General features: G+C 34.6%; 1 pseudogene; it reads right to left on the bottom strand.

Moving 5' to 3' along the window:
* Positions 1-225: 225 nt before the first annotated feature.
* Positions 226-14,339, bottom strand: LOC149196672 (FRIGIDA-like protein 4b; annotated as a pseudogene).
* Positions 14,340-15,185: the final 846 nt, after the last annotated feature.

Raw genomic sequence — 15,185 nt, 5'->3', positions numbered from 1 at the left:
CCTTGGCATACAATGCAATTGAAAGTCTTGTGTTATGAGCTCCGAACAAGATCACAAATGATATATTATTCACCAAATTTTAATCTTCCACAAAGAGACAAATTGATCCTCTCTGATTTGTCAAACAAATAAAAAAATACCAAAATTATGCATAGAATCATCTTTGAACTGTAAACACTACAATATATAGTAACCTGGGAAAGTGATGAAGCACTCAATACCATACAAAAATAAAATTCCTTAATAGAAGATTCCTTAATAGAAGAAAACACCACTGACAATTGTGAAAAGCTGCCAAATGAACTTTGCCAATCTTTTAGATTTACAGAAACAAAGTCAAAAAACCTCTTCAAAGCTAAGTGCTTACTACCAGCCACATCCAATAGAAAAGGTTTTATGGGGCTTGATAAGATCAGAACTTGCTTGACCACGGTAAGATAAGCACCGTACCTACCTAATGTATAAAAGAAGACTGATAAGTTGGAGGAGGGGCAGGCAGTCTACTGCCAAAGTGATGGTTGCTGTAATTAGTAGAGGAATTGTAAGAATCGGAACCCAACAACGAAGGCCCCATGTTATCTGATGGATACATATATGGCCTTGAGAGCGAGACTGGAGTCCTATTTCCAACACCATAGCCTGCTCCATATAATCCTTGGTTTGATCTGTCATATGCATTTTGGCCCTGTAGGTTGTAGGATGTAACACCTGGAGCTGCACCAGAATATTGTACTCTATCCAAAGACCTATAAAAGCTTCTGTCTGCACCATTGGAAGAAGCATAAAGAGTCGGAGTTCTTTCATCTGCACTTAACGGAGGCATATATACACCAGCGTTTCCTCCATTAGCACGAGGACGCTTAGGTTGAGACTTAACAGCACCTGCAGACCTTTTTCTGTCAGCCTTAGCTTTCTCTAGCTGAGCTACACGCTTTTGAAGAGGATCTGGTGAGAACTGCGATTCAAGTTTGTGCTCCTCAATGCACTTTATAACAACTCTGTAAGCATAAAGCTCTTTTGTATTTACTTCATTCTGTAGCAGCAAATAAAAATATCGGTCAAAAAAGGAACTTCCGATATAACCAACAATACTAAGCCAAAATGATCATCACATAACAAGACATTTTGTATAACAGTAATACAATCGTACTTGTGCAACAATAGAGTTATTCCCGCTTTTTAAACTTGCCTGGGAAGCTTTCTTAGCATCTTTCAGATATTCCTTCAACAAAGGAACAGGTGCAAACTTCTCTGTCAGCCCAAATGCATGAGCAAAGTTGACTGCCTCAATTTGTTTTCAACAAAGGAACAGGTGCAAACTTCTCTGTCAGCCCAAATGCATGAGCAAAGTTGACTGCCTCAATTTGTTTTCCACTATTGACCAGGGTTTCTACAACATCTGCATGAAATTGTCACAAAATTTTCAGTTAATCTGAATATGTCACAAACATTTGAAATACCAGAAGACAGTTTACTGTGAAAGAAAAAACAATACAGACAACTTCAACGGATTTGTCAATAAAGATAACAGCTATGCCAGCTTGAGACCATTTTCGTAAGTAAACAGTTCCCCACTCATGAAAAGCCTTATGACACTTTACCATAGCTGATCATCTTCAGGTGCCTTTATTAATATCAACAAAATAACTTACATACAACTTTCTACCTCATAAAAAGATGTCTACCTAGTAGAGGCCACTCAGTATCTGCCTTGCATATGAAATGTTGAGATCTAAAGAAAAGACTACCAACCCCGTCAACTTAGAAACCCGTTCACTGGACTAAACAAAAAATGTTGGGAAGGTTTACTACAGCCAGGATTACCAAAATTTATCTTCAACTCAATCAGCCACAACCAAGTATACTGATAAAATCCACCAGTCCCTCAAAAAAACCAAGCTAGCCATGAATGCCAGAAAAACAACAAAAAACCTATCTACCAAAATGGATGGAAATTTTGCCAGCCTAGCCACTGAGGCTAACATTACAAAACACCAGCCAACCAACCTGGCATTTTTGATTCAAGTCCAAGGGAACGACAGAGTTCAGGTGTCTACCTGCACCGTGCAAATGCAAGAACAAGCTTGCATAAGTCATCTTTATCAAACTCTGACGCAATTCCAAAAGTAGCTAGAAGTTGCAAGAAGGCCTGGACCTCCAACGAATTGCCATTGGCAACATCTCCTTCAAGGTTTATCTTCGACTTCCATTCATGTGCAATACTTTTGGCTTGCTCCTTTATATTTAAGGGCAGAACTGGATGTTCAACACCCAAAATAGGATCTGCCAAAACAGGTACAAGAGATTCCAGTAATAATGTACAGGTCCGACGTAGAGCCGGGAGCCCAAACTCTTTCTTGTCACTTGACTTTTGTTCAAGAGAATAAAACCCCTCCAAGGACTCCAACACTAACCGTGGTGGGTCAGTTGCAGAGTTTAATGCAGAGGGAACCTAATTGCAAAGCCCTATTTCCAATTGCAAAAGTCATTAAGAATGGGAAGAAAGGATTTAGGGATTATAATATCTGAAAATTTCTATTTTTAAAGTATTATAAAATGAGTTTAGATATTTATATAACAATAATAAGTGGAAATCAGAAAAAGAAAAAGAAAAGAAAAGAAATTGATTGGAGATAGACTTTTTATAATTTTGTAAATGTTATTGAGTTCCAATGCTCAAACAAAATATTTATAAAAGGTAATTCATTGGTCTGTGGATGAAGCAAGCATTTGGAGGCTAATTCGTGAAGTCTGACAATAAAAGAGGTGAAATTAGAATGAGTAATGATAAGACAGACATCCTTGTATAGAAATTGCAATGAGGTTCTTCTTAAAGGTGACTTAATTGTATCACATTGATTTTGACATGACAACATCAGCAAAATGATATAAAAGTCGTTGCAACTAGTACATCTGTGTTTGGTGCATTAATCACTATATGAGATTGAAGGAATCTGGCGCATTCTCGATCAGAACTATTGCTTGATTGACAACAACATGAGTCTTGTGTTGTACAACAATTGTATAATTGGTGCATTAATCACTGTATGAGATTGAAGGAATCTGGTCGCATTCTCAATCAGAACTATTGACAACAGCATGGGCCTTGTGTTGTACAACAATTGTATAATTTGATTGTGAAGGATTTAAGGAGAAGTAATGTTGTTTTTTCTGATCCTAGCAAGGATTAGCAAATATACTATTTATTGGTCCCTGTGGTATACATTGTTTGGACCTTGTTTTCTCCCTTAATTGTAAGTGCATAAAAATATTAGATTCATAGGACAGGGTACCATTAATCATGTGATCCAATGATCTTGGACGTTTTTTATTGAATTCTTCAAAACTTATTTCCATTTGATCTTCCAAAATGTGAAGATAGTTTTATTGGTTGGAACAATGCTACAACTTACAAGTTATAATAACAGAGATTCTGTTCTGCATAATGCTTTCCACCTTGCAATCTTTTTGTGGATATGGTTAAGCAATATTCTCTTCAAGTAAAGAGTAAATTATTGTGTGTAGAGTCATTGGGTTTACTATAGTAATGATCGTAACATTTTGTAGTCTTTTGTTTGTTGTTATGTGGTTTAGTGGTTGAGACAGTGCATTACCATGTTAATGACCCAAAGACAAACTTAGAGCTCAGAGCCCTCAATTATAAGTTGGTTGAATTTTATGAGATTTATATGCAATATTAATTCAATAATTAAAAAAAAATATAGACTTAAGCACCCTAAATAAGCTTCAATTTATACATCTTTAGAATCTCATTTATGCTACATATCTGCATCTTATGTACATTTTCCCATTCCCATGTCGGAATTGTTCCTCAATTTATGCCTTACGGCGTTTCCTTTGCAACATTTGGTGCAAATGCTAGTTATATTTACTTTTTAAAATTGAGAATAAGTAACTTATTAGTGTAACCTAGTTTAAGTAAAGGACCAAATTATGTACTACCTAATAGATTATATTCAATAGTCCAGAAATGAGATATACTAATAACTTACTCCATGTGTATCAAAGAATACCATAAAGTTTTAGTTAGGAGGCATTCACCATTCTCACCTTATCACAATGACCCAATTTTTCAATATAATATGATATAATTTTTAAATACTTCCAATAAATTAAAATTGAAGATGAAAAAATAACATTGAGATGCTTAATAAAGTATTTGTGCTTCAATAGGTGCATATGTTTCTTTTTATATAAATATAACTCCCTCCAAATTACCATACAAAATCTCAACTAATGTGCCAAGTAATAATTAATTTTAGAAACACTTTGATTGGTTGTGAACAATGTGCACATATTGTCATCTCTTCATATTTTCATTATAATCTGAAGTATTCTATGTGGATCCATCTCAACAACAAATGTGGTTTCAAATGTATGTAATCATTGAATTTTTTTATTAGGTACATATAAGCAAATAATTTAGCATTAAATATTAATTTTCAAGTATTTTCTTGTAGAAAATAATCCAAAATGGAATTCATTCAACAAATAAATAAGGAAGAAAAAGAAAGATATCAAAGTTAGTGAGTAATTCTTGATATTTCCTTATAACAACTAAAGATTTGATTTTTATATATTTTAAATTTGTTTACAACAACCATCTTTGAATGTCTTCAAATAGGTGCTAAGATACAATAATTGATTGACATTGGGTTAAATATGGGTTGTGAGTATATGTTGTAATGTCTAGAACTAATTGTGGAATTCGTAACTATCTTTGTTGTTTTACTTCTTTGGGTTTATAATTAATAGAACAAAACAATATTTTATATTAAATCTATGATTTAATATGGCTTATGAAACTTGCAGTAAAGAAAGTATGGAAATTCGCCAATAGGGGAGTTGTTGAAAGAAGGCATGAGATTTGATTTTGAAAGAATGCATATAGTTCAAGACTTAATAATTTCTATTGTAAATTGATTTTTAATTGTTTGTTTCTATTTATAAACAAAAAAATGAATTCTATTCTCAAACCAAGAAAAGGATAGTGGAATCGAATAAAGGTTTGTCTATCTGGTATGTGGTTTTGAGAAGTTTCTTTATGCAAATAAAATTTAGACTCTAGAAATTCGTCGATAACATGGAATTCTTTTAGTAGAATGTTTATTTTTTGAAAATGACACTGGCAGGGGGGGTTAGGGTAGGGGGTGGCAGGGGGGTAAGGGTAGGGGGCAGGGGGGGTAGTGGGGGGGGGGGGGGGGGGGGGGGGTAGTGAGGGGGGGTAAGGGTAGGGGGTGGGAGGGGGAAAGGGCGGCAGGGGGGGTGGGGGGTAGGGTAAGGGTAGGGGGTGGCGGGGGGTGGTGGGGGGAAGGTAGTGGGTGGGGGTTGGAGGCGGTGAGGGTAGGGGGTGGAGGGTGTAGGGGGTTGGGGCGGTGAGGGTAGGGGGTGGCGGGTGTAGGGCGTAGGGGGTAAGGTGGGGAGGAGGGCGCGGTGAGGGTAGGGGGTTGGGGTAGGGTGGTATGGTGGGTAGGGTGGTAAGGTGGGGAGGGAGGGTAACGGGTGCGCGGGGTTGAGGGGTAGGGGATTGGAGTGGGGCAAGGGTAGGGTGTTGGGGGGGAGGGTGTAAGGGGGGCGGAAATGGTTGTGGGGTGCGGACGAGGGGGAAGGCGTGTGGGTGTGTGGAGGCGAGTAAGGGTACAATTGGGCGGGGTGTGTGGGGGCGGCGCAGTGGCGAGGGGCGGCCGCGGGGAGGGGTTGGGGGGTGTAGGGGGTTTGTGGGGGGGCCGAGGGGGGATGGGGCACGGGAGTGTGGGGGGACAGTAGGGGGTGGGGTGAGGGAAGGGGAGGGAGGCCAGGGAGGATGGGAAGCTTAGGAAGCTTCGTTCAAACAGAAAATTCAGTTGAAAACAAACATCTAGCGTGGCATGCAAAGGATGGACCACGAAGAAATACAGAGTTGGCGAGCGAAACAAAGAGAAAACACAAATTTGATGGATGCAGGGAGTACAATAACTTGGTAATCATATCGAGGGATTTGTCATCATCATCATTTTTAGAGATTGGATCAGGCGTGTTACTTTAATTATTAATGTGTAGTGAATCCAGACAAGAGATCTCTCGTGAGAGGAATAAGTTAATGGGGCCGGGGCTTCAATGTAGTCGTGAGGGGGTTGTGGGGGGCGCATGGGTAGGGGCTTGCCCACACTTGCCTAATTGTGCACTTAGCCTCATTATCCCTCAGCTGACCTCCCGCTCACCCATCGACCCGCCTGCCCGTTAGAGGTGGCTCGGCGATTCTGATTATACAAATAAAAAATTTATGATATATTTTTGTTGTTAATTTAAGTTAATATGCTTTTTTTATTTACTAATTTATGTGTTTTTTTTTAGGAAAATGGCATCAAGGAAAATTTCTGTGAATCTTTCTGGACCAAAGAGTCTTAAAGGTGTATCTTTAAAAAACATTGGTGAACGAACTCCATCTGAGCTCATGCCTACAAATATTTCAAGTGCTTTAAGTGATAATAAGCTAATCTCAGATTGGAAAAGTTCAAAAGAGGTGAAATTTCCATCAAGAGTCTGGTATGTGAAAGAAAGAGAGAGCACAACTGTGATTTTCGCATTGATTTTTAAGTTAACTATTATTTTTTGAAAAAAAAGTTGTTATTATTATTTTTTTGACATGAAATTCATAAAAAAAACTATTATTTGACCATTTTTAGTTAATATTTTTGTATAAAAATTGTGATTTTGACATGTTAATTCTAGCAAAAAATTATCAAAACGTTTAGTTTTTTTGTTATATTTATGCTAAAAATAGTTATGTTTATGTCCATTGTTAAAAAATGTTGTATGAATAAAATGACCACTTCAAAAACTATTAAATTTAGAAAATAATTTTTTACATTTCACACACTAGAAAATTTAAAGTCAAAAAATAGGTCTTTTAAAAAAAGGGTGTGATGCAGAATACTCACTTTTTAAAATCAGCATGAAAATCACTACCATTCTAAAACTTGATTTCATCCTTGAACATGAAAAAAAATTAAAGTTCCACAAACCATGTTCTAAAAAAAACATGTGTATTCTGCATCACCACTTTTGAAAATCGAGTCATTTTTTTGCTACCTCTACGAAACGGGTAACAGTATCAGTTCCCGTTTCAAAATTTACATTGTTTACACTGTTCTTGTTAAATATCAATAAAAAATTTATCGATGAAAAATCTATGGAAAGAATTCCTCGATGTTCAAATTACAATATGCTTCCCATCTATAAATTATGAAATAATAATGATATTCTTGAAATTACAATTGCTCTTCAAAATTAATAATGAACAAATTTTGGTCGAAGCGACCACGTTTGTTCTAACTCTCCGTAAGTATCTCTTTCCAAATACAATTAATTGACCACCTTTTCTTTACTTCGTAAAAATATAAGAACGTAGTAAAACACACTTGATATATTTTTAATATAAATTAATGTTTTTTCTTCCCGAAAAAGAGAACGTAAAAACGTAGTGGATAGATAAAATGCCAGAAAGAGGAAAGTTCTTACTCTCCCTTTTGTCTTTGAGTTTTAAGAAATAAAATATATTATGTTGCACAAGTTTTCCATATGTGGGTATTTTTGATAGGTCGGAATGAGTATTCTGTTCGGTTAGAACTATTGTCTAAATTTACAGGAAATGTCAAGTTGGGAGAGGTAATAATACAATATATTAAAATTTAATAAATATTAAAAATAAAAATAAGATAATTTATTTATTTCCATCCAAAACTTGTCAATCAAATTTCATTTTGCAAAAAAACATGTAAAATATTGAACTTTGAAACATTGCCAAAAAAAAATCAAAATCCATCAACAATTTTTCAATCAAATTTCTTCCGAGCAAAGAAACATGCAAAACTCCCAAACCAGAAAAATGATTGTTATTACTAGATTATTAAATGATTTCATGCAACGCTAAATATTAAGTCATTGGTTTTCTTCGCTCTTATGTAACTTCACCAATATTATATATATATTATATCTAATTATAATAGGGATAAGAAAAAATAAAATATATATTAATAATAATTAAAAAAAATTAAAACAAGAGTTTAAACCCAATGTTATTTTAGAAAGAGTTTGTATAATAAAATTATAAATTTCCAAGTTACTATATATTTTATACTCAAATAAATATGAAAATTAAATTAAAAATAGTTTTTTTAATAATATTTATATTTCATAATTTCAACTATTTTTTTTCTTTAGTATTCCATCTTTTGTCCATTTAGCTTGGGCGATAATGATGGCTTTGCCAGTGGCCAACAATCTTTTTAAATTATTTTATATCCACGGGCCATCCACCTATATGAGGAGAATGAATAGCTTTCCAATGACAAAGATCAGGATTGGCCAGACATGTTCTTTTGGATAGAAGGGCTTTCCATAAAGAGTGCGTTTGTCTTGGCCAACAATATTTCTAAATTATTTTATATCCACGGGCCATCCACCTATATGAGGAGAATGAATAGCTTTCCAATGACAAAGATCAGGATTGGCCAGACATCTTCTTTTGGATAGAAGGGCTTTCCATAAAGAGTGTGTTTGTCTTAGTTCCAGACATATATCCAAATCTAAACCCACAGGCATACCCTTCCCTTCACACAGTGCCATCAGTTTAAGCAGCACCCAAGCTAGCAATATTAAATACACGTATTTATTCATTGCGGTGAAGCTCCCAAAATGTCAAAAGTCTGTTGCAATGAAGCTCCCAAAAAGCTCCAAAATATGAGTTAAAGCTCCCGATGGTTTTGTAGCATTTCCAATGAACTCCTAAGCTCCAAAGAACAAGGAAGCTTCAAGTACATGCTCTCCAATGCTCAGAAGCAGTACCCATATAACTATACAAATATCCCTTGCTCATTAATTTAGTCTCATAGGCTAACGCAGAGACAGAAAACTATAACGAATCCATCCAAATCCCTAAAATTTATATATTAATGAAAATTTTCTTAAAAAGTATTTCGGGATTTCTTTTTTACTACTGATTAAATTATAATGTAAGTGAATTTCATCCACTACACCTTACCTATTCACGAATTTCTTTTGCTTTAAAAATTACACTGTAAGTCAATTTCATCCACTACACCTTACTATTAAGGAATTTCTTTTGCTTTAAAAATTATAATTAAAATTTAGTTGATATAATTTAAAAATCGATTAACTTCCCAAAATATATTAATAGATTTCTTTTCCACTCTCGAAATATATATTAATTAATTTTTTCCTGAATAAAATAAGAAGATCCAAAAAAAACTATACATATAATGAAATAATTTTCCAATATATATTAATAAATTTATTTTCCAATTTCCAAATATATATTAATAAATTTCTTTTACAATCTACAAATATATATTAATTAGTTTCTTTGAAGAATTTATGTAAAATAAGAAAGATCCAAAAAGACCATATCTATTCAAATTCCTCAATTTAATGAGAATGCCATTCTAAACAGTGATGTTCCATTTCCAGATATCACGTAAGTTTAGTCAACGAATTTCTTCGTAACTGAATGGTAAGGATCAAATAATTCCTATACATAACATAATTGGCAAGTCGTCAATGCTAATTTGTTGCTTTGGATGGTAAGATTTAAACGTGGATAATCTATTAAAAAGGGAGTTTTAGTGGTCTCAGTATATGCCTTTTGTGTACACAGAATGAGGAAACGATGACACCTTTGTTTTTCCAATTTCAATTTGCTCAGATTATGTGGAAATATATTGGTGAATTTTTTAATATCATTTTTAGGTCTATTGGGAAGCTTACAGACATGTTTACTTTACTTTGGTGGAGAAAATTTAATGGTGGAAATCTTTTCCTTTTTGTATTGCATGGGAATTTGGAAATTTGGCAATAAGATGTTTTTTGAAGATGAAGTTATTCTCTTGTTTTTTTATGTGCGATCATATTATTGAGGTTTTTTTTGAATATTTAAAAAATCAGAGTAAAATCTAGAAAATTTCCCTAAACTTTATCTTTGTTTCCTATTTCCACAAGAAAGGTAGCAGGATTTTTTGATGGGGCTCAGCAAGGGGGCCTGCAGGGCTGGAGCTACAATCAGATTCATTCAAAGTCCAATACTCTGTCTGGCTAAACGGTGGTTATGGATTTAAGGCCAAAGCTAAAGTTTTAGGTGTTGGATATTTTTTTGGTGGCAACATCTTTGAAGATTGGTGATATGCAAGACTCAAGTATATGGTGATTCTCAAGTAGTAATTGAATGATTGTCTGGGTAAAATAGATTGTAGGGGATTGATCTTCAAGGATGGATAATAAAGATTAATAGGCTGAATGATAATTTCACTAAATTTATTGAAAACATTTCCATTTGACCATATAACTTCCAATTAAAGATTAAACAAGGATCAAGTAAACAACACACTTATTAACGATTATATAATGACCCACATACTAATTAGTTAAATGATTTTTTCTTTTTAATGTTTTAAATCTATTTAAATAAAAAAATTTAAATATAAACCCACCATTAAACCATACAAAAAACCCGATGTATTATATATTAATGAAATTTCTCAAGATAAAAACAAAGAATCCTATTTATTAAAAAAAATCCTCTCACTAATAAAAGAATTAGAATTAGTGATATTTTCCAATTTTAATGGATTGAAATTAATACATCTATATGCTTTTTGACTCTTAAAATATTCATCAATTAAATGAATTTCTCTTTTTAACTATATTACTATAAATTTATTAAAAAAAAATTAAAAACTCCATATTTTTTCAGAAGAAAAACCGCCATAAATTATATTAAGTCCATATAAAAACTTCATATTTTATATACATTATTAGTTTAATATTTAAAACTACAGTTAAATAATACAAAATTCCAATACATTATATATTAATGAAATTCCTCTCATTAAACATTAAGAATCTTACGTATTAAAGAAATTTCTCTCAAGCAAAAAAAACAAAAACCTATGAATTATATATTAATGGAAGTATGTTCCCAAAAATTTAATGATTTTCATTTGAATATTGTAAACATGCATTTTAAAATTTACATAAAGGGGAAGTTACAATATTATTTTCATATATTAATAAAAAAAATTGATTTAAAACTAAAATGTTTTCTCAAATTTTAATGAATTAGACTTGACTTGATTTAAGTGTTTTTTTCCTAAATATTAATTAAAACATTTTTTTTGTTCAGCAAGGAAAAAACCATCTATTTTGTATTATGTTTAAAACAGTATATATATATGATGAACAGAAGGTCTGTTTTGTATTATGTTTAAAACAATATATATAAATGATGAACAGAACATCATCATAGTTCTGATATTGTATCCAGTATTTAACTACACACGAACTTACAAATTCACTATATTCTTCAGCCTGAACCATATACTAATAGGCAACAGAGATTACCCTTCATATACTAATAGGCAACAGAGATTACACTCCTACAACAACATCTGCCCCTTCCTAAATATTTCTCAGATTCTCATAATAGAAACGAGAAAGCTTAAATACACATCTGATCTAGAACGTGTTCTTCATACAGCAAAATATAAAGTGATATTTCACCTCTCTTTTTTATACAAGACCATATACAAAACATTTACAAAAAATGATACAAAAAATTTTCAAGGTACTTATGTGTGCTGATGTTCTACTCCTTTATAAGGACTTTAGTGCTCTATCTTGGCATGTTAATGCTTCCTAATTCTGTCATTGTTGGTCCCATTTTTACCTGGATATCCATACCTTCTTCTGTGGCTAGTAATCCTTTTTTTGACATTCCATCCGCATTCTTGTTGTGCACTCTGTTGATGTGCTGTATGGAAGATTGTTGAAGAGTGCTCCATAGGCTTTGTATGTGTTTTAGGTAGCCTTGTAGGGAATTTTGTTAAATATTATTCTTCCCCAAAATGTGATCAACCATACACCTGGAATCACCATATATTTGTATTTGTGGAATATCCAAAAATTTGGTAAACCATAGTAATCCCCATAAGGCAATTACTTCTGCTTTCATACTTGTTCTCTTTCCCGTATTCCAGTGGATCCATTACTCTTGTTCTTCTGTCACCTTTAGTCAAATTCCACATCCACATCTCCCTCCTTGTGATGCCTCATAAAAAAACCCAACCGGGTATTTGGTAACCTGTACCATCCCCTTGTCTCCCTTCTCTTTTTTCTTGGTGCCAGCTCTCTGATCCGATTTGGTCCACTGTTCTATGTACTCACAGATTAAATCCTCTCTCCATCTACTAGTTCCAAAAATCAGTTGGTTTCGGACTTTCCAGATCTCCCAGAAGATAGCCAGTCCCAACGATCCCCAACTTGTGCATTGTGTACTCCACCATTTTAAACATTCATCAACTGTATTAAAATGTATGTGTGGGATCTACATCTTGGTGGTGAATTGCTTCCAGATGCTTATAGATCTTGGACAGTGTAAGAATAAGTGATAATTACCCTCTCCTTCTTTCCTACACAGATAACATATCCCAAGTCTGTGATGATTCTTCTTCTGTAAATTTTCCCATGTAAGATTCTTATTCTGCCATGTTAACCATAGGAAAATGATAATCTTTATGGGAATACTAATTTGCCAAATCTTATAAAACCAATAGCATTCTGCATCCTGTAGCTCCTTCATACATAATTTGAGATAGCAATCCGCCACTTCAATCTCTCCGAATTTCTTCTTTTTTCCAGCCCAGGTGATGCGATCCCCTTTGCTGCCATAACATATACCTGCATCTTTTAACGATTTCACAAGCTGGAACCAATCCAGTTCGTACTGTCCTGTAAGGTTCAGTTGGGTGGAGTCAAGCCAGACTGGTATATTACCACTCCATTCACTGATCATCTGATTCAGAAAAAATATACCCTTTCTTTTCAGGTGTTTTATTAATTCCGTTGTACCAAGTGGGATCACACCGAAACCAATAATATTGTCTTTACCCAAAATAATTCTATTGCCAGAACCAAACATCCATGATATTATCTGAAATAGGATATTTTTAACCATGTTGAAGTTGTTCCATATCTTAGATCCACTTTTTTTTTTTTTCCAATTGCACCTTGTCTCATCCAATAGGTAAAATCCTTATTCTTCATGTACTTGAACCGAATCAATTTTCCCCATATGCCATTACTGTTGATACCACGCCACAGTGATTTTAGAATTAGCGGCCAGCCAAAAATTTTAAGATTTAAAACACCCCATCCGCCCATCTTTTTTGGTCTAGTGATCCTCTCCAACTTGACCAAATAATATTTGCAGCTTCTTCTTTCACTTACCAAATATAGTTTGCCTTTACCCGATTTAGTGATTTTATTATCCTCTGCGGGACGCAGAATAGGTGAGCCCAATAGACCCCCAGTTGCATAAGAACTGACTGTGTGAGAGTGATACTGCCTCCCACTAATAAACATCTGTGCTCCCATCCCTTAATCCTCAAGTGGAATCTATCCACTAGCCACATCTAGTCAGCATTTTTGTAATTTCCTAGCTTTAGGCAGTAACCCAGATATTTCATTCCATTTTCTAAATTCACTGCATTTACCCCAAAACACCTCTGGATATAGCTGATATCATCATGGTTGCAGGATCCATATAGGATGATAGATTTGTGTTCATTTTGAACAAGACCCATAGCTCTTCCAAACTTCTTAAAAATTAATGACAGTGCATGCCACTTGAGTCTGTTTATCATACCGATCAGCAAGATATCATCAACAAAGAAAATGTGGGAAATAGAAATATGACTGCTAATTTTTAGTGCTTCAAACTGACCTGTGTAAATAGCTTTTTTAATTATCAAACTTAGACCATCCATTACTAGTATGAAAAGAATGGGGGACAAATCACATCCCTGTCTAAGTCCCCTACCCGTAGCAAAGAACCTTGATGGGTATCCATTAATTATCACAACATATCGAACTGTTGTAACACATCCCATAATCCATTCTACCATATTTGTTCTTATGCCAACTTTATGAAGGACTAGTCTCAGATAACCCCAATCTAAGTAGTCATATGCCTTTTTGCGGTCCACCTTCATTATTGTTGCATTCATCATTTTTGTCTTGATATTGTGCATGCATTCCTGAGCAACTGCCACAGCATCATGGATATTATTAAGAAAGCCATATTGCTCTAGTGAGATGAATTTTGATAAAGACGCCTTGATTTTGTTGGCTATTATCTTGGAGATAATCTTATATGTAAGATTGCAGAGGGAAATTGGGCGATAATCAGCAAAGGTGGCCGCCTCTGTTTTCTTTGGAATAAGGGAGATATAGGTAGAATTTAAATGGGAATGTATGATTCCCTTCATTCTAGACTCTTATGTTATCTGTAGAAGGTCCTCCTAGAAGATGTCTATGAAGTGGACAAGAATTTCACAGTCCATCCATCTGGACCCGGGCTTTTGTCTTCTTTCATCGATTTGATAGCCCGGATCAATTCCTCCTCCTTAACCTCCTTATACAACTCTAGATCGTCCTCCTCATTAAACATTGTAGGGTATTCATTTACTGCCCATACCTGTGAATCTGCTTCCTCCACTTCCATTCTTTTATATGCTTCTTGGAAATATGATACCGCCAAGGCTGTAATTTCCGATTGTTTCTTATAACGGTTCCCTTCACCATCAGTCATCTACCAAATTGTGTTTTGTTTCCTTCTATGATTGGCAAAACGATGAAAAAAATAGGTATTTTTATCCCCTTCACGAATCTAGATGGCTCTGCTCTTTAATCACCACGTCATCTCTCTTACTTGAAGAATCATCTTCTTTTTCAAATTGAGAGCATGAATCCACTCCCTTACATCGGCAGATAGGGAGTGGGTGGCCATTTGGCTATGCAATGGCTTTAAGGCCTCCTCTATTTCTATCAATTCCATTCTTAGACTTGCCTTCTTCTTCCGCTCCCATGTTTTTACCTCTGTTTTAAGGTTTCGAAGCCTGCTTATGAACCTTTCTGTGTACGTAAGGTCTTCCTCTGTATCTCTTCTTTCCAGCCAGTGTGATCGGATAAGTGATTCAAAATCTATATCTTCAAGCCAAACTCTATTAAACTTAAAAGGAAAGCCGACTCTAATATCAGTATTGCACCAAAAAAGTGTGATTGGGCGGTGATCTGATACATAGTTTTCAATAATGTGGGATCTTACATCCCCC

Source organism: Pinus tabuliformis, chromosome 2_2 (genome assembly GCF_031772625.1).
Source record: "Pinus tabuliformis cultivar Carrire ecotype Pingquan chromosome 2_2, CPIR1, whole genome shotgun sequence".
NCBI classification, from domain to species: Eukaryota; Viridiplantae; Streptophyta; class Pinopsida; order Pinales; family Pinaceae; genus Pinus; species Pinus tabuliformis.
Note: the sequence above shows the minus strand (reverse complement) of the source record. Positions and strands in the feature narration are given on the sequence as shown.